Raw genomic sequence first — 21147 nt, forward strand, 5'->3', positions numbered from 1 at the left:
GGAACAAAAGATGTTAAGCTTCATTTGCTGTATGATGAGCCAAATTCATCATTGGTGTAACGCCCTGAAGTCAGTGGAGTTACAATAATAAAATTAGTCCAAAGAATCATATCCGTCCCTGGCACTCCATGCAGTGCCTTTGATCTGATGAGGTATATGTCATGGCAACATCTTGCCTGCTGAACTCACAACATGATTCCTCCGGGGTGAAACATCAGAAAAAAAACTCACAATGGCACTAGGAAACCATGAGCTAAGTTTTAAATGTACATTTCAGTTTAAAATCCTGGCAGAGTTTTCTTTTCTTCCTGCATATTTGTCCCAAATGGTAACAATATAATGAAATCTTTGGCCACACAGTCAGTGCTCAAAATGGGATTAATTTCTTTCTGTTTGGCTAGTACAAATAATTGCACATGAAGAGTTTATGCAATAGCAGAGGGGGTTATTTTGTCTTGGCAATGGTTTTGTCTGGAGCAATGGAAGAAACTGAGGTAATATGAATATTGTATTTAGCTTTCTCCATCCACAGAAGAAAAACCAGTGTTTCATTTGGCACTCCCTACTTATTAAAGTGCTCTTTTGCATTGCTTCCCAGCTTCAGCTCTGCAACTCCCAAGCAGGCCAAACACAATTCCTCTCATCTCACTCCTCCTTCCTAAAATAAAACTCCAAGAAAAGCCAACACAAATCTCAGAAATACAAACCGAATATCCCCCAAGAACCAAGTATGTTCTTCTCTCTTTGTCATTATTGAGTAAATGCACTCAGAGGTTGTATTAGTTAAACCAGCTCCTCAGCTGGTTTAGGTTTACCTACCTTGGGTGAGTTCAGTGAAAATGTCTCAATTTACAGCAGCTGAGAATCTGGCCCTCATTAGTAAAGGGGTTAAATAATACAGGATCAACTAACCTTCAGGATTGTGTGCTACCTCTGACACTGAGATTTGTGGTCTAGAAGGCTGAAATGGCTGTCTGTCTGATGTGATAAGATGTGAGGAATGGGTGCTCAGGGATTTCTCTGCTGAGCAACTGCTGCTCAGAAGGGCTTTTACCCTTTGGGTTACCCAAAAGCACATTTTTTCCATTGTTCTGTAAGAGACATAAGTTACTCTTTTTCTCTGTATCTGCACTCCCTCTTAATTGTAAAGAGGGATGTTGCAGATTGCAGCTTTGCTGTACAAAACATTCTCTGGGCTTGACATCTCACACGTCTGGGAGCAGAACTGTGCTTGGTGCTGGTGCTGTCCATGAGCCCTGGGCAGAACAGCTTCTGTAAGGCCACTACAGAAGAGTTCCTATAGAAATATGGATTCTACAGTTTTTGTCCTCTGTGGATTTTTCTCTACTTGTTCTTGAACCTGTTGTAGAACCTCATCAAAACTGGGTGAGGGAGAGGTCTCAAAGCTATTTAATTCCTTCAGATGTGTGGAAAAACATGGAGCCAAAGAGGAAAGGAGGTAAAAGGCATACATACTCACCCAACTCTTTGTAGGCAAGGAACCTAGAGGCCACATACCTGTCTGATCCTAGAGAAATGAAAAAAAAAAAGGTTTTTATTATAATTTTTGCTTCTATTCATAAACTATCTGCTTACCAGGCAATTTAAGCAGCTTAAAAAAGCACTGAGGTGCAACAGAACATGTAATTTGCAAGTAATATATCAGACAAAAGTAGTTGGTTTTTTCTACTCTTGAAATTTCTATGAGCAGATCATAATGTTGTTCTGTGCTGCCATTTTGTTCAACAACCTTTTGTGAATTTTTTTCTACTGTTTTTCTTGGTTCCCTTGGGAAGCAATTTGATGCAAGTAGCCCACACTGAACAGTGTGGCCTCACCACAACTGGGCAGATGGGTTATGTGTTTGGATGAACAAGGAAGCATCTGGCTCAGATTTCACCCCTGAATTTCAAATTCCTTTTCTGCTAACACCATCCATATATGAGACTTGGAAATGCATTTTGCACAATTTATTGTTATTCTGATTTGTATTAGAGTTGTGCAGAGTGATCCCAGACAAGACAGGGCCAAGTGTACTTAATTAAGGTATAGACCGTAATATAGACCTTGGTAGATGCAATCTGTTTGAGTTTACAACTGAGACAGGTAAGAGAAAAGGAGGAAATGGAAGCACAAAGGGGTAAAAGGACTTGGTCAAGGTCACATCTGTGTAAGTAAAACTTGATCACTCGAATGTTCATGGCAAGTAAATATGAAAGGAGAGCAGTCAGCCAGAGTAAATTCACTTTAAAACCTGAATGAAAATAATCAATAGTATTCACCCACTGTGTCCCAGATGCCTGAATCAATTTGATAACAAACAGTTTGTTCACTTTTTTTTTAGTTATTTGTAAAGAAGTGGCTTGATTGCCAGTGTGCCTAATTCCAGACATATGCCAATTCCCTAGCGGTAATGGAGCTGCACTATTGCATGCCAAGACTGAGGCAGATACTCGGCTCTTTCCTGCTAGATTTTTCCCAGAAGATCTGCAGTCAAATCCCTGTTTAACGACTATCAGACAAACATATGTGCTGCTTCGTGGATCCACTTTCTATTCAGCATAAACATGTAACAGTAGCTTGGTTCCTGAGCTGCGGTCATGGCCCTGTTTGCAAGCACACGCTTTGGGCTGCACGTAGCACACAAGTTCAGTGGCACTTGGGTGTTTGCTGGGAATCATTCATGCTGTGGCACCTTGGACTTCTTCTCCCCTTAGGAGAATGGTCTGCACCTAGTCCCTCTCGCAGGAGCTGGCCTCATTAGCCGATCCCCCTCTGGAAGAGGCTGCAAGAAGGCCGAACTCAGCAGAAACTCTCTGAGCACAAACAATAGCTTCCTATGGAAAACATAAGGTCAGAGCTTCTTGTCTGTCAGCTCAGGCAGACTCTCTGGACACAGCCATTGGGCAGATGTGAGAGGCACAAAGAGCATTTACAGAGACACAGGCAAAGATTTTGTACCAGTCACCACCACTGCCATCCTGTATGGGGGTCTCATGTAGCAAACACCAGGCTGTGGAGCTGAAACCCAAAAGACTCCTCTGGCAATTGGATTATTCCCCAGATGGCACTGAGATCAGTTGAGGACAGGTACCTCAAAAACATTGGGGTCTCTTTGTACTAGGTGATAATTTGGCCTATTCTACACAACCTTCCTTCCCTCCATTTTCATTTAGCGAAGGCTATATTACACCTTTGGGCTAACAGATTATGTGTAATTTTAATTTTTTTTCAATTTTCTATTACTTAGATTGCATTTACCTTTGAGGTGGTGAGTTCTGCTTACAGCTTGGCTGAAGTTCTCAAAACAGGCAGACTACTTCAGTTGTTGTTCTCCCCAAGTCAGCAATTGAATGTATTTTGGAGTACTGAGTATTGGTGGGACAAATACACCTTTCTGCAAGTTATCTATCCTATTCTACCAGCTGAGTGCTGTAAAAATCTCCAGAGTACGTAATATTGTGAATTCTTGATTGCCAATCATTTGGTCCAAAACATCAGACATCAGATATTTCTTGCACTTAGTCCCTCTGTGTAGATGAGCTATTCATTAGATCTTTGCAAATTCACATTCCTTTGCCCATCTTTCTAGATTCTACAGTGTTGTTTTTCCATCCTCTTTGAAAATTAAGTCACCGTGTCAGTGATTCTTGTGGAAAACAACACCACGTGCACTTCATCCTCTTTTGGCTGTGTTGCTCAGGTAAAGGACTACCCTTTGCTGAAAGCAAATCAAGTCATGAAGGTCTGGACTAACACTGTTGCAGAAAAGGGATGTTTTTAGTACTGAGACTCCTGGCAAAAAGTCTGATACACCCTGAACAGTAGAAACTTGATCTGTTATGTATTGGACTTGCATGTGCACCTTTATTATTGAAAGTTCAAAGGAAACTGTTTCTTTCTGTGTCTTCTGTTCTTGTGCAGGGAATGATTGATCTATTCCTTGCTTCATTCACTTGTGTGACTACCACAGCTACTGCTTCCTGTAAGAAACCATGGAGTTGCATGTTGAATATTTACCATGTAATTAAAGGATATGAAATACTGTCACTATAAGCATCTTCCCTGTTAAACATGCATGGTCATAAAATATTAAGGGAAACTAGATCAATCTATGGAAGATACTCAGATACAAAAGTGTTTTTTGTAGGTCACAGGAATTTATAAAAGAACTTGCTGCATATTATAGAGCTCTGAGCTGTATGACCCTGTGGATATGAGAAAAGTATCCCCATCAAGTTACTGGCACACAACTGAATCTTCACATAGGTGAGTAAAACTTGGTGTTAAATAATGCCTAAAAGCAAATAGAAAGCACCTTGTCTCTTTCAAATGGCATCCTTCCAGGAAATGCAAAAAATCAATATATTTTAGTAGCTTATGATCTCATTTAAGTGATTCAACACAACAAAATTTCAATGACATTTCTTTTTTCTATGACTGTTGACTTGTCTTTTCTCTCTGAATGGCAGTACTAGGTTTGGGGTTTTTTTTCTTCCTTTCCTTAGGACTACGCTATGGAAGGCAGTCTGTCCCGGGGAAAAAACATACGGTGTGTTGAGCTACTAAAGAGTAACAGAGGCCAAGAAATTAATGAATGCTATGGATTCTATAGCTCTGATCTGGGGAGGGAAAAGGCTTGTGCCACATCAGGCTGGCTGCTCTACCCCTGGGACTTGTCGGATTGTCTCCTACCGTAGACGTCCATGGTTTTGCCTAGTCTATCTGATGTTGATTTTTCACAGAACAAGGGCTGTACTTTTCTTTTAACTTACCTTATAGCTGCCTTGTACAGGAAGTGTAGATGGCTTATACTTCCCAGTCATATCAATTTTTATGTCTGTCTGAATGGGATTATTGCTTTGGCCTCAGAAGATGTTATACTTATTTACATTTGAGTTAAGCACTGCTCATCCCCTCCTTATGGTTTCACTGCAGAAAGAAGGTGGTGGTGGCACTGAGCAGATAAATCACAAAAGACACGCTTCATCTGCCTGATCTCTAGTCTCACTTCTGCCCTTAGAAATAGCACAATAGTTCAAGTTTATAGCCTTTGTGGATTAGAAAAGCACCCTTATGTTGTTGAAAAGAGAAAATGTCCTTAAACAGTGTTATTGACAGTTATTACTGTTGTATCACTGAAGACCAGGGCTCATTGTGCTAAGTGCTGTGCAAATGTATTTTGGAGGGCTTCCCTGCTATAAACAGCAATATTTTTGTTAAAGCAGAAGGTCCTGTTACTCCTATGACTCTTTGCCCTGTTTTGCAGCTCAAATAGCACATAGGCAGTCATGCCTTAGTAACAGTCGGAAGAACCAACTTAAGACTGACACATTTCTGTCATGTGAGTACTTCTTTATATCTCCTGTCTTGACCATGTTTGGAGTTTTGCTGTCTTTATTCCATGGGCAATTTACCACACTTCATATTTGCAAAAAGTAACCACCTGAAGCAAACAGATTGAAGAAACCTAAACAGACTGAAACAAAAATTTGAGGTTGTCTTATTTTCAAAACTAAATATTTGGATCTATAGCTTTTGATCTTTTATAATCAATACGCAGTTAGATTAACCTATGACTGACTCATTTAGAAGGCACTTCAGAAATAGTGGAATTGGAAGATGCCTATAATTTTATTCTAGTCAGAATATGCAGTTCTTTACTCTTTCTGTAGTTCTAGTCTAATGATACAGATTGCCCCTAACCAACACATACCTAAGGGCAAAAAGGCGCTATAAGCACCCTAGATGATGGTGCTGGGGAGGCCTGAAAGATTAGATATGTCTTCTATCCCTGTGGGTTTTATTGGAACATATTTTCCTTCTCTCCTTCCTTTCTTACATGACTACTCTATTTACACATGGCAAACTTCTCAGTCTTTAGCTTTGGTAACAGTATTGCTGAAGCCTTGACCCATTCATGGTCCAGGGTTCCTTTCAGTCCTTTCCAGCAATGCTACTTCCTGGCCAATTATTTTATTGTGTTGATGCATCTTATTTCCCCTCTGACCAGCTCTTATCTCACAACAGTCTCCACATTTACTTTGGTGTGTCCTTTTCAAAATCAAGAGTTCAGAACTAGGTCAGCTTCAATAAGAAAGGTAAATGAGAATGCTACTCTGTCCTCAGGAACATCTTTGCCCCTTACAGAAAGAACCTCTCACATTTCCTCAAATTTAATCAGCTTTTAATGGCTTTATTTATTAGTTTTAAGTTGCTAAGATGCTTTCTTCTGAAGAACTAGAAAGGATAGCTCACATAGTAAGACATTAGTATTGTATGGTTAGGCACAACTTCAGAATGTCTGAATTTGTATCTTGCTCTTTTTGGTCGATTAGGACCACACGAAACTTATTCAGTAATATCTGTGTTTAAGAAATGGGAGCTTAGATGAGATTTCTGGTCGTAGAGCCGATTTTCTGAGTGCCCTTGGGTGAGTCAGTTGCTTGTCTTTGTTTCAGCTCGATCTCTGCCAGGCTGATGTAATATTACATGCCTAATATAGGTGCTAAGGAAATAAATTAATGAATGCCTGTGAAGCATGCAGATCACTGAGGTACGGATCAATTCTTCTGAGAGACACCAGCATAAAGCTTCTGGAGAACAGAGGTTGGCTTGCCATGTTGGAGAGTGAGAAAACCGTCAAAGAAGTGGACAGGAGGCTGGTAACAGGAAGTAGGAGAGAGCCTGAAAAAATTAGGGCTGATATAACAAAAAGGCATTCATTACTTGTTAAGGAAACTCTAAAGAAATCTGAAGCTTGGATGTTCCCATCAAATTTGGACACTTAGAATTCTTAAATAATCCACCAAATTTGAGTGGGAAGTCTAAAGAAAGACCTTCTGAAAGGCACTGAGGCACACAGAAAAATCTATACACATACAGATTCATTTAAGCCCTGAAATTAAATAAGCACTAAACAAGCCCTGACAAATTGCTCAGAAACATAATCTAATGAAAAGCCATATTGTAATCCTTCCTCTATGAATTATAGTACATATACAATAAATGCCATGAATTCTGCAGGGAATGTGAGAATGTAGGTACCTATTCAGATTGGAAGCCATAAAAAAAAGGAACTTCTAATAACAAGTGGATCCTTACATTTTTTGAAATAACTAAAATAAGAAAGAGACCAGAGGGAGTGAAATGCATAAGGAGCGGAAAAATCCTGAACCCATGCTGGCCCAAAAGAAGTATCAGAAAGAAAGAGCTCCTTTAAGTAAAAGAAGTCCCAAATTAGACCTTTGTCTGACCAATTCAATAAGAAAGGAACAAGGAATAAGGAAAGTCATTCAAATGTATTCATTAAGTTGCCAGAGAAATGCTTATTAAAGAAACCCTCATCTTGATTCCTTTTTTTGGGGAGAAGGAAAAAGAAGAAGGAAGGGAAAGACTTTTTTTTTATTTAACACTAATTCTTCAGAGGCATTCTTCCTATTATTCCTTCTATTTTGACTTACTGTATTTGAAAAATATGTTGTCTTTTAAATAGATTTATTCCTTTCAACAGCTTTTGACATCTTTTGTCAGAAGTTCCTTCATTTTTCCAGTTTATTTCTTAGCGTGTATCTGTATAAGTGGCTTCCACTGTATTAATTGATGTGTTTGTGTCTGTTCAGAGCAAATGCATTCTCCTCACAGGGATTTTAACAGGCATTTGTTTAAGTGGGTTTTGCTTTTCTGTGTCTGTTTCAGCTTGTTTTTCTGGTAGAGAAGGAGACATTACTAACATGCAGCCAACATAATGAGTCCCATTAACTCCCAATTCAGCTTGCTTTTTTGACCACCTCTCTTTTAATGACTGTACTTTTCTTGACTGCAAAGTTTGGGGAATAGGAAAACTGTTCGCTCTGCTGGATTTTAATACATGTTTACATCCTTCTTTGCAGAACAGCACCACCTCTCAATTAATGTTACTCCTAGCCTTAAAAAAGTAATTGGTAATAAATAAATGTGAGCGTGTGTGTTGGAAAAGTGTGATGCAAACCAGAATTTCTACAAAGGCTGCTGAGCATTTTTAGAGACTGAGCAGCATTTGTGTTCTAATATTTTAAAGCTTTTCCATTGATCTCCCGTTAACTGAGAAGCAAGAATTAACCTCAGTGACAGTGCTAGTAGCTCTGCAGTCTATTTTGGCCTGTTCTTTAAGTAAAAAGAGCAACCTAGATGAGAATTTTGTGCTTCACTGGATATTGAAAGATGAGGCAATAAACTGCTAAACTTGAGTAATCACACACTCCCAGAGGAATGCCTCAAATGGGGTTGGTCAAAAACCTTGAAATTCTAGCCTTCTGCACACTGCCTGGGCTTTAACATTTGATGAGAGTCATTATAGTGGGGGACTGAATACAAGTGTCTTCTGATTACAGACCTTCCATTAAAAGTTCCCACCAGTGTGCCTTTCCATAGAGAAGCGTCAATGGGATTAAAATCTCAATTCACCCCAGTCAATTCTCCAGTAACACGATTTCATTAGAGGCAGGCAGGGAGGAAAATGGACTAGAAAGCACTGAAACAGCTGGTGTATAAATTATAAAGTGTACTTTCTACTAAGTGAACACACCTTCCGCTCAGCCACATTACTAATTAATGTGTAGGGTAGCCGATTTTATGTAAATTGTATTCTTCCTCTCTCCTGTGCTTTGGTTAACAACAGGTTCTTCTAAATCTTGGAAAAAGAAAGATTATGCAAAGCTATCATCATATGAAAATAACGTATTAACATACTGCCTGTGAACTGTATCCAATCAGTTCCTTTTCACTGGCGTGTGTACAAAACAATTAAAATCAAATTTATATTGCACTTCTTTAATATATTCTGGCATTAATATAATCAACGAACAAGTGTTAAAAAGTCTTACAGGCCTATTCTGCTTTAAAATGATATGTTTGTTCTCAGGGTTAGTGGATATTTTCAGCTTCTTTCAAAGGGCACTAAAAAGAAAAGTTCCAGGCGTACGAACACAACTCTGGCAGCTATCGGTTGATGTGGAGTCTGTCTCATTTTTTAATGGCAGCCTGTTGTGTTAGTTTTTTTATGTGGTGTCTTTACACCTGGACTCTGTCAGCTGTTCTCCATGTTACCTGCAGCATATTTGTTTTAAATTATTGGATGTTGCTGAATAATTGCTCATGAAGGTTACGAGACCACCGAATTACCTGGATGACCCGCAGGCTGTTCCGGTGCCAGGCAGACACACACACACCTGCACACCCAGGCTGTCTGCATGCCTGCCAAGCCCCAGGATTTCACCTGGAGGCTGAAGGATGGCTCACATGCCAGTAATATATCCTTATTTTACATGTTTCATGCTTTGAGGCTATGTTTTCCCTGTCTGTTTTCCTTGCTGCTTTTGGTGAACTCTCAAGTGATATCATGTAGGAAGAACCGAGATATTGTGTCACTGCTCTCACTGGAGCAGTGCTAAAAGACCTCAGAAACCAGCAAACTGGTGGAAGTAAAACATTTTTTGCCAGTCACGGGGTTGGAATGTCTGTCAAGAGGTTATTTATTCCATCCTTAACAATATCCAGAACAGTCCCTGTCAAGAACCTCCACCAACAGGGCTACTCCAGTTTTGCTATGTCTTATCACCTTTAGCTGCAGGTAAGCCCATTTCTTGTCCTACTCCCCAAGGACAGAGAAGAGATTACTCCCTTCTTTGAATTCACCTTTTACTTATTTTGAGACCCTGTCCTCCCTCAGACACATACACAAAGAGACTAACGCTAGTGCCCAGCCAAGATGATTCTTAAAACCGTGATCGTGAATCTGGAAATAACTGTTTTCCCCCTCCCCTGGCAGTGCTGAAGCTGTCTACAAAGACACGTCCCTCCAAGGAGACCAAAAGAGAACACATTTCCTAGGAGAAAGAAATGACTGAGCTGCTCATATAACTTCTGAGCCTTTTTCTAAAGCAAAACTACTCTCTATGCCAAGAGGCAATTGAAAATAAAGACTTAGTGTGCACATGTGTATGAGCAGGGTAGTGTTGCAGAGTTCTAGTGTGTTACATCCCCGAGACCTACTTTGCTTTTAGGGTGAGAGTTCTATTTCTTTAACTTACTATTGAATCTTATGATTCTGTAAGTGAAAGGGCAAGGCTCTGTACATGCTCTCTCCTTGACCATTGCACTTGTGCAGAATTAATTTTGGTGGTGCCTTTCCAGTCATGGGAAATGTGCTGGTGAAATCCATGAGCTGCTAGGGTACGGGCACATGGAGCTGAGTCCATAAAATGCTTTCTGCAGCACATGGATTCTTTACAGCGGGGGGGGAAGTTGTGACAGAGACAGTTTGTCCACTGAAAACTAAGCTGAGACCGTAAGCTCACTTCAATTTGGACCAGAGGATAGTAATCAACTATGGAGAAAATGTTAGTGCCTTTCCATTAAGTGATCCCATGTCATCCTTATTTATGACTTCCTAACAACAAATTTAGCCAGATGGCCTTTGTGATTGGCATAATTCCAATTTGAAATTGCAGATTTGAATTCTAGAAAGTACAAATGGTTGTTCATTTAAATATCCAACCTGTCAGGATAGAAACTGTAGGATACTTCTAGGTTATGGAGTAAGTGATAAAAACATGCCACCTGCAAAAGCATGGATTGGGTCCTAAAACTCATTATCAAAAATGGCTTTTTAGGCTTGTACCATTTCTTTATCCTCCTCGGCCTTTTGCAACAAAGCTGTGAAATGAAGGTGGGTGGGGAATGCAGAGGAGAGAAAAAATGCTAGGATTCATTGCCAAGTACTTTCTTTTCATTCCTCATTTCCTACTAGATGATTGGGAATGGAACCAAGTCAAGTAGCTGACTGACAGTGTACCTCATACTAAACACTAAATCAGACCTACTACGTTTTCCTCCTTTATGGTGTTGATGGCATAAGTGGAACCTGCAGACTGGCCCTCAGCCATGAGGCAGAAGACAGCCTGTAGTTCTTTATAGGCACAGAACAGGAACACAGGAGGTGCACATTTCACCCTTGGTCACTGTGGTGGAAGCCCATTAGCTGGGGCCACATCAGTGTCAGTGAGAACTGAGTGTAGCCAAGAAGGTCACTGTGCAGAGCTACAGATTACAGTACTTATCTTCCCTGATTGCTCAGTACTCAAGGTAAATGTCCTCCGTCTCACCCCCTTTGGTTCTAACTCACTGTTAGATCCTTCTCCACTGGCTGATGGACAGCTTGGTGCCATTCTACAAGTCTGTCAAGACTTGGTAGTGATGCCGTGGTGCTCTAACTACTCTCTAAAGGAAAGAGGACAGACACAGCACACTCGTACCCAGGTTTGCTTTCCCACTTATAGAACCAGAAAAAATGCTCTGTTTTTCTTTCAGAAACACTTTGCTGATGAACCTTTGCCAAATAGGGTGAACAAAAAAATCTCAGAAGCCTCTGTAGATGATCCCCCAAAAATGGCCCAACAGCTGATAGCCAAATGGCCAAGCTAATAGTTTGTCTGGTCTTTTGCTATGTTGCTCTTCTTGGAGGGAACAAGTGTATGGAAAGATGAGTTGTAGTTATGATTTTCTGGGCACCTCAAAATACAGTTAGAAAGAAGAAAAGAAGCTTCTTTTTCCTTGGGTGGTGTTATCAGGAAGGTTGAAAGCTGACAAGTAGGTTTTTCAGCGATTCAGTGTTGCATATCCTCAGTCAAGGAGATTTTTGCATTTCTGTAATTTTCACAAGGGCTTTTTTTATCTTGCTTTATTATTTGTATCAGTGTTCGTTGGATTCATGGGAAATTATGCCATTTGTCTTCAGTGGATACTGCATAAGACTCAAAATGAGAAACACACCCATAAAGTTTGTTAGGATTCAATATGTAATTTTTTTTGTGATAAGGAAAATATAAAAGATAGTTGTAGTTACATTTTAATTACATTTATTGAATATACACATTGTCTAGAACCTAGAATATCTCCAGCATGATGGAAGACAGCAAAAGAATGGGATTAGGGCAGATGAAGAAAAGATCTCAGGCCTAAATAATGATACAGAGAGGATAACCAATTGTAACAAAAACAAACTGAAATGGCTGAAGTTGTCTAGCTTTAGGGGATGTTTAGTTTCTTAACACAAACTGCCAGAAATAGATTTTAATTTCTGCATGTGTTCTGTAATTATTTTTGTTTCTATGTAACTGTGAAATTGAGTCTTTTTGCTTCTGCTGATATCAGGTCACTTTTGAAAATGAAGTGTATCTCAGAGAACAGCAATATTATTATTATTCCAAGGCTACATGTTTGGGCAATTATGCAAACATCGTCTTACTGTCAGTCAGTAAAAACCTTACCCAAAATACCTGGACCCTTGAATTAATTAGACTTCTCATCTCTTCCTTTGAATGCTACCTTGCAAGGGGGCCACCTCCTGCCCAAACCCACACCAAAAGTCCTTCCCTCAGGTCATTTTATTTATCATGCAGTTGTCCAGCTGAATGGTGTTTTGCAGTGAACACTGTTGCTTCTCTCATCACTGAGTACAAGCTTATGTATGTACAGTTCTGCAAACTTTATAGCAAAAGCTAACTCTGTGACTCACATGTTGCAAAAAGTGTGAAATCTATCATGAGCAGCATTGCTTCCCTGAAGGAAGTAAGTACAGTTTCTGTGGCCTAACCTCAGAGACGTCAGAGGCTGATGTCCCATTTCCATCATGGTTGGAAGTTTAGGAGCACAGTTCATAGGAAATCAGCTGAAGAAAAAAGGCTTGGTGGAAAAAAGCGTACCAAGTGTAATTATACTAAATTTAACAAGACTGGTTTTTTTCTCCCTAAGCACTCTTAACGGGAATAAATGGTTTATCTTTTCAGATCTGTATAATGCTGCACAAACATACCTCTGGGAAAAGGCTGCAAAATTTCCGGCTACCTTCTAAATCCCACACTGAAGACTCACTTGGAAAGAAGAAAAGACACAAAATGTTGTTCTGGCTCTCTAAGTGAAGGTAAGTATTGTCCAACATAAACAGTAATGAGAACAAGGCTAAACGATGTCCAAATTTTGTTGCAGAAACAAACCAGTGTTATGTCAGCCAAAGCCTTCACAACTTTTATGAAGGTGGAGACCTTTTCTCCCTTTGTCTATCCTTATTGGTAAACAAACAGGCCTGTATAAAAACAGACCTATATAAAAAGGATGGCATTAAAATCTTCTGTTTTGTGCCCCCTCCCCCCTCGGCTACACCCTGTGTGTGTGGTACTCAAAAGGGCAAGAGTGTCCCACAGGGAGGAGGAATATTCAGTGTTCTGCGAATGGCTTTGAACCAGCTGCACATCACAAAACCACCCTGCAGAGCCACTGGGTCTGGGTACCCTTGCTGGGACAAGTTCATCCACGACTGTATGGGGAGCTGCTTAATTGAGCCTCATTACTTCCATTTCCTACTGACACTGTGCACCCTGTGAGGTGCTGCTCAGGCATGTGTCAGGGGCAGGGGGTTGAGCAGCTGCCACTCCTTACATGGAAGCGGGAGAGGATGAGAAATAACAGTGCCCCAACCCAGCACTGCTGCCTCCACAGTTGGTACTGCTCATGAGGAGGAGCAGGTTGCTAATTTGACCCCCTTAGAAAGGGAGATGCACCTGCCTCAGCCATCACAGGCTGCTCCTCTGGCTGGGCCTTTTGCCATAGAGGGTGGTGCACTCCTGACAAACTGCCACCGGCAGGTATTCCCGTCACCCCTTTTGGGTCTCTGGTAATCGCTATGTTCTGTCCTTTTTAAGAAGGGTTCATGCTTGGACGCATCTCAGCTAAAATCTCCCAAAGAGGAGTATTTCCTTGTTTTAACAGGTAACATGAGCCATCTCCTTTTTCCTTACTCAGGTTGTGTATCCTGCTCCTCCAAGGTCAGACAAACATCCTTCCAAAGCCTCCAGCTCCGATTCTGTTTCTTCAAGCACATGAGCTCACAGGTAGACATAGCCTTCCTGTTCATTCCTGGTCCTGTGGAGGTCCTGAATCCCTGCCGAGAGCTTTGTTTCTGTTACTACTTTTATTTCCTTACAAACATTCTTCCAGCTCTTTTCTGATGTGCTGTCCTCCATTTTCATTGTTGAAGAGGACCCATTATGGACTTCGGCTCCTACAGGTAAATATGCAGTACCTGACACTTAATGACAGTATTTCCAGAGTACCACAAAAGCTGTTAGAGGAACTAAGCACTTTTTGATTTCCATGGGACAGTGGAAAACATGTGAGAGAGAACTTAGGCAATGATATCTGTTATTATCACCCTTCTGAAACTCACCACTGCTGAGCGAAAATGAGCTTTGTGAAGGTAATCAATCACTGGCCACCACATGGGCTCCCTCAGTATAACATTAAGGGTAAAACTCATCACTTTGAACAGCATCAACAGAGTCTTGGGTAACACCAATTCTCACTCACCCACTTCTGCAGAGGAGATGAAAGAGGTATCTGTTTACCCAGGATACTCTGGCTTTGCATTTCACCACTCCCAGCGCAAGTAATGACTTGCTGGACAACCATCAGACTAGCCAGACAAGGACTTCCTGTGCTGCAAGGTGGCTTGGAGCTATTGTAGCTCTGCACAGGTAAGAAGTCAGATAAATTATAACAACCAGCATCACAGCAGAAAAATGACAAAAATAAATACCATGGTATTACAGAGCTCCTTCCTTTGCAGCTGCCTTTTGTCAGGTAGTATGTAGTCAATTGATATAGAATAAAAAATTATTTCAGAACATACATTATACCAGAATGTTGTGTAACTCTCCCCCCAAAAAACCCCTACGTAAGTTCCCTTGGAGGAAGTTTAAGGTGAGGGATAAATTCAGAGAGGTGGTGGTGCCTGTTGTGTTAGACTCTGCACACTGAACATTTGGCAGCCTAGAGATGAAAGGTAGGAAAGGGCCTCTGCTCATGTTTTGAGCAGAGGATGTTTCTTGTTTGGTAGCACTTGAAAGTAGAGCTAAGCTGGTCAAGGCATTTCAGTCTGGGTCTGTCTTCTCTGCTTAAGTGTATGTAAAGGTGCCCAGGTGATTTCCATGGCACAGGCTTTGCAGGCATGCAATTGCTGCATCCTGTCACTGGAGACTAAGAAGCAGTGGCAGGTCATCACAAAGAGAATTAGCTCACGTATTTTGACAGGTGAAGCTAAATAAAATGAAATAATTTGACAGGAAGTGAAGCAAAAATGCAACAAAGGAATAGACTTGCAGGAATATCTGGTTACCAGAGGGGAAAAAATCAAGAGGATGAGAAATGTATACACAAATAAACAAATATAGATATTTTTAAAAATCTATTTCAACCTCAACAGTTTGACTAGCTCAGAGTTCCTAGTCTTTTGGGTAAGGCAATGCTACTATCACAGTAAGCACTTCCACTTCCTAGCACTGAGTAAGGGGACTGCAAGATCTCTTGCCAAGATCTCTTTCAAATCTGAACCGAGAGTGAAGCAACAAAGTAAGAAGGTCCACTTGAATTTGGAGAGAGTCTAAAATGAGAGCTCTAGGAATTGCAAGCTGCTCTATTAGTCTCATTTCAGATCCATGGACTGCATAGGTTTGTGGCCAAGAAACTGCCAATTGTGACTGCTGTTCCCAAGGGAAAAAAGAGAAATTCTATATGGTGCACAAAAGCAAGAGTGGATTTCTTAGCATATAGTCTTTTCCAGTGTAAGCACAGGCAGCTTTCTGGTTTAAGGAAACAAGGACAACTTTCCCACTAGTACTACCAAGTGACTAGAGACTTTCTCGACCCTATGGTGCTGAAAAAAAACATAGACAAGCAAAGGAGAAAATTTATCTAAAAATATAGCAAAGAAATGTATATCCTTTGCACTAGAAAAGGAAAAAAAATTATAAACTACACAGGTGGCATGGAAAGCAGCAGTGGGGTTTTCTCATTAAAGATGCTGACAACATAAAAGTAGAAAAGGCAACATGTCAGCACAGCTGTAACTGGTCACAGCAGTGATAGCTGGCCTCTTTCTGAGGACCACCATTGTGATCCCTGGGAGCAGTGTACAGATGTGTGGCAGTACCCAGCCTGATTAGGTTGCACCAGCCTGCAAGCCTCCAGCCAAACATCCTGCCTTTTAGTGGTACATGTCCCTTGGCTGCACACAGCAAACACGGGCCATCTGTGAGAGAACAGGATCCCCCTCCTGTGCCTGGGCAGCAGCACCACCTGGGGACTCTGCTGGACCACAGGCTGGCACAGAGTCAGCTCCAGGGTGACAGGGATACAGCACCAGAGGCAACGGTGAGATTTGCTGTGATACCCTGATACCCAGAGCTCTGGGAGGTTGCCTGAAGAAGCACAGTCTCATGTGTCAGTGGCACTGAGATGTCCAGTGTGAGAGCAAGTGGGAAGGGTAACTGTCACCAAGGCAGATGAAGAGATCACAGGAAAATTAAAAGAGAGTTTAATGTTGCATGTATTTAGAAAGGTAAAAGTGTTAATTGGAGAGCTGGGCGGGGACTTATAATACTAATAGGTTTGTTTTCTTTCAGAGAGTGTTTTTTTAATCTGTTTTATTCTGAAAATACTGTGTGTTAAACACTTTGTTTTTATTCCTACTGTTTAGACTTTGTTATGGATGCATAGGAAAAATCTACTAGTTTTCTTCTTTACTTGGATGAATTGTGAGCTGACATTAACATGAAATGTAGGCAGAGTCCTGCAGGAGTCATCCTTCGCTGTAAGTGTGCAGTCTTATTAATCACTTTAAAATGTTTCATGGCTCTCAGAGTTGCCAAGATCTCTTTCAAATCTGAACCAAGTGTGAAGCAACGAGGTAAGAAGGTGCACTTGAGTTTGGAGAGAGTCTAAAATAAGAGCTCTAGGAATCGCAAGCTGCTCCATTAGTCTCATTTCAGGCCCATGGATTCCACAGGTTGTGGCCAAGAAACTGCCGAAATCCAACAGAAGAGGCGTTTTCATCCGGAATTTGCCACAAAAATGTGCCTGGTACGAAAAATGGTGATGTGGGGGGAGGTGAAGAATGAGTCCAAAACTGGGTGGTGTGAGAGTTTATGTCCCACACAGCACAGACAAATGGCTCCTCTGCCTGCATTACTCTGACAAGTGGCACTGACAGCAGTGCTTCAGCCCTGCTCACCATCCTTCCTGGTTGGGAGCTGCCTGCAACAGCCTAGAAGCTTTTCCCTACAGCACATTTCTTAACAGCAGCACAGACTTTAGGATTGGAGCTATGGGCCAGTTTGCAAGGGGGGAGAGTGGAGATCCATGGAAATTTCTGACCCACGTTTGCCAAAGTGGAGGCTTATGGAAGTGGGTCACCTCAAGGACACAGTAATGTGTCAGTTTTCACCAACAGTTGACTAAATTTATACCTTTATGTGCTATTAAATTTGAGCTATTACTGGCCAGAGTGTATAGGAATGTGGAGATCGGAGAGGGGGATGTTTCTATCAGCCAGGACAAACTAACATTAGGTGTGATTTTAAAAATAACGTTACTGTGGAATTTGCCTGAACAAACCTGAGTCTAACCCTGATGTGGAGACACAAGGCACTATGTAGCTTCAGGGAAATAAACAACCAACTGCTCTTAAACCTGTTCAGTGTGAAAGGACTTTGCTATTCTTCTCCGCACAAGTAGACATTAGGATGATGACAAGATAAAGTATTACAAAAATATCCACTTTCAGGACCTGTTGTGACAGCTTGACTCAGCCATGAGGGAAGTACCCTTGATATTATTTCTATGTTCAAACGCTTTAGACATTTATCAGAGATATTGATGTGGAATACTCATGAGTCAGGTGGAAGATCATACTTCACTTGCCTCAAACTTTAGGCCAATGGTCTTTGCAGCTCTGTTCTTGCAATCCAGCCAGGATAAGTCTTGTTTCTGACCTGGGAATCCACCCTGCTATTACACCTATACACAGCCTGGTAAGCCAGAAAAGTGAAAAGCATAGGAATTTCAGATTTAACATGACTTCTACTCTGTTACTTAAGGATAATTTTGCACTGTGTCCATGCACTTGAGCAGGAAATTAATGGTTAACTTTGCAACCATTCTTGTAAATAGGCCTCTGTTTTTTTACAGAATTATAAATCTTGCAGAGAAATGAAAGGCAAGAAAATAAAGATGTATTAGGTCCACTTTTTCAGATGTTCTAAGTGAGCTTTTGCTGTGTGGGAGACATACAAACATACAGACTTTTCTTCCTCACCAGCAGAGCTATTCAGTGGGAAGCTTGGCTGATTTCAAACCAGTTTGTGCCTAAGACTGCTGGTACCTCCAACTGAGATCTGCTGGAGGGTGCAGGCTTAATTATAAAGTATCTTCCCTACAGCTGCAGAACACTAATCCTGATTCACCAGAATCCAGCACCTTTGCTTGGTTATAGAAACTATTTTTTGGATCTTTCTATGTTAATCTAACCCTGACCTAAGCCATATGGTGGACATAGAGTAGTCATGGAATATATTTTATACACTTAATGTGCCTAGTCAGGACACCTCTTCTTTTGGACATACCTCTCTAGGAGCCTATCAGCCAGTGTAACAGTGACTTCAGTGCTATGTTGCTTTTAAACAGGATATGAGGTCTCCTCAAGTGTGTAAATTTTGCAAAGCAGGAAGAGATTTTTCTTCCAAAGGAAGAACACTCTGTGGCAACAGTCTCCTAATCCATTCCTTCCAGCAGCATCACGTTGTCAACACAGACACGCTTTTGTACCTCGGGCGTTGATCAGTTACTTTGCTGGACGGCACTTTCACCTAAATCAGTGCCTTCTGGGAAAGTTGGACTGGCCCCTTGGTGAAGAGTGGAAGGCAGGTTGTACTCTGTGTTAGCCAGGATCCAACTGTTCATTCTTCAGCAGTGAAATAATGCCCATCTCTCATTCAGTCGACAGCCATTACCTGTAGACATTCCAGCTTTGTATGAATTGTAAGGTCTGTGGCCCTGAAAGTGTATTTCAACATTTGGAAAAGACTTAAGACTAAATTAGGCAGCACGGTGAAAGGATTTAGTTTTTCCAGAAATTCCTGTGACTTCTGTAACATTTCTACCTTTACTGCTTAGATAAAAATAGCTTTTTAAAGTTGAGGAACTTCTTGAGGGTTGAATATGACTGAACTGAGGAGAAAAAGAACATTCTTTTTTCTAGAAGTTTTTCAGGATCCTTTCCTTGTTCTTTTATGGTAAAAATTGAACAAATCACTGTAATATATTTTTTTTTTAGTGTGCTATAGATGTGTTGCAAGTCTAATTAAAATCTGAAGCCACTGCTTTTATATTATTTATAATACTTACAATAAAAGAACACAGTATTATAAACTACAGTGATTTGAAGTAAATTCTTCAGGTCTAGCCCAGGGCAAAGGGGCCCTGAATCATTTGGAAATTTCAAATGAAAACAGAGGATAGATATTTATTATTATTTTAAAAAAATAATTCTAGCTCTCCCATAATCTCAGGCACTGAAGCCATTGTAAAGGAGAATGGTTTTCACATGCAAGTAGCAGAATGGAAGACAGAAACAATGCTTTGCAGAACTATCTGGAATTATATTGAAAGCTTAAAATATGTACACTACAATTGCTTTCTCCCCCTTAATTCACATTGTAATTTTCAAACATACAAAAGCTATGAGAAACTTCAGTGCAAGGTAGGAGAACTGTCTTTTAGAAACCAAGGCCTCGCTTATATTTACATTAAAATCTTTTCACAGTACCCAGTAATATGAAGAGGCTTTAAGTTTATCTAGTACAATCAAGAGGTTCTTCTCTCATCTACATTTAGGGAACAATGACTGTGGTTTTAATGAAACAGAATATTCTAAATACTAATGGATGTTAAATTGCTTATTCTTACCAAGAGGTACTCCAAATAGCACATTTGCCTCAAGTATATGATATAAAGTGATGAGTTAATTCATGTACTTGTGTCAATTGCTTCAAGAAACTGAGAATTAGCTGCATTAGTGATTTTTTTTTTTTTTTTTTTTGCTTTACATATGAACGGGAAAGTGCATAGGAATGGAGATTGATTTAAGCTCTACTGCACAAGCAGGGGAGAAATTTGGTGGATGGTCCCACAAATGTCATTGACAAGGTTAGTAAGTTCTTTCTCCTTGCATTTTCTTGCTATTCCTTGTACTTAGGCTTTAGGTTCTTAAGATTTCTGGAGCAGTCTATGGCAGAGAAATTTCTGATTGTAGTGAATTAACCAAGAAGAGTTTGTCTTCAGGACAGCCACATCAGCTGGAGCTTGAAAATTCCTTCTAGTGACCTGCACCAAAGTAGTGCTCAAGTTGCTCCAAGGACCTCTTCTCCATCTGGACTCCTAAATCCACCTGCATCGTGTCCTGCAAAAGCCAGGAAAAGCAAGAAAAATGTGGGGACAGATGCACACCCCTGATATATCAAACTTCCCTGGAGATCAAGGGCCAGAGCACAGTGTGATTCCCCAGCCTCAGGGTTCCTCTGAAGTAGAACAGAGCAACAGGTGGTGGCTGTTAATGTGCTGAATGTGGCGTCCCTCTGTGTCCGGCCATGGAAAACAAAGCAAGCGAGCGGATCCATGCCAAACACTTTGCAAGCATGGAGCTTACACAATTGGGCTCCACCCACATGCCTCACATGGGAATTTTCTCCCTCACCAGCTGGGTTAAGATCACAAGATGGGAAAAAGGAGAGGGGGGGAAAAAAAAGAGAGCTGGAGTTGTTTTCTTTCCATTGTGGCTCCTCAGCTGAAAGTTCCTTTGCAAGAGAATAATAGAATAAAGATGAGAACGAACACTGCTGATGGCTCAAAATCTGGCACCAAAGTTTATTTTTTCTAAGCAGTCTGAGCCTGAACAGTCTTGTCAGACAATGTCAACAGAGGTGAAAAAAAATGACGAAAATCATTGAATCTAGTTCGGCTCAAAAATGAAATAAATGCACCAGACAGGGTAAGTATATGGCCATTAAAAATGGCATAACCCTGACTGAAAACTGAACACCCTCATATGTATTTTGTACTCTCAAAGGCTTATCATGCCAGCTGTATTTTTGAGTGAGCTAAGTGTCTACTTGTATGAAATGAATGTGAGTAGGCACACATCAGCTTTCTCATCAGTGTCCATACTCATAGCTGGGTATGTATTGAAGTCTCTCAACTCAGCTTGTTATAGCTATCATG

At 40.7% G+C, this 21147-nt stretch overlaps 1 long non-coding RNA gene across 1 annotated transcript; it reads left to right on the forward strand.

Moving 5' to 3' along the window:
• Positions 1-19926: 19926 nt before the first annotated feature.
• Positions 19927-20860, forward strand: LOC113950876. The gene is made up of 2 exons (XR_003528922.1): positions 19927-20076; positions 20183-20860. It is a non-coding gene; the product is annotated as an uncharacterized LOC113950876 (long non-coding RNA).
• The last annotated feature ends 287 nt before the right edge of the window (positions 20861-21147 follow it).

Source organism: Corapipo altera, unplaced genomic scaffold, assembly GCF_003945725.1.
Source record: "Corapipo altera isolate COAL_440 unplaced genomic scaffold, ASM394572v1 78, whole genome shotgun sequence".
In the NCBI taxonomy this organism is placed as follows: Eukaryota; Metazoa; Chordata; class Aves; order Passeriformes; family Pipridae; genus Corapipo; species Corapipo altera.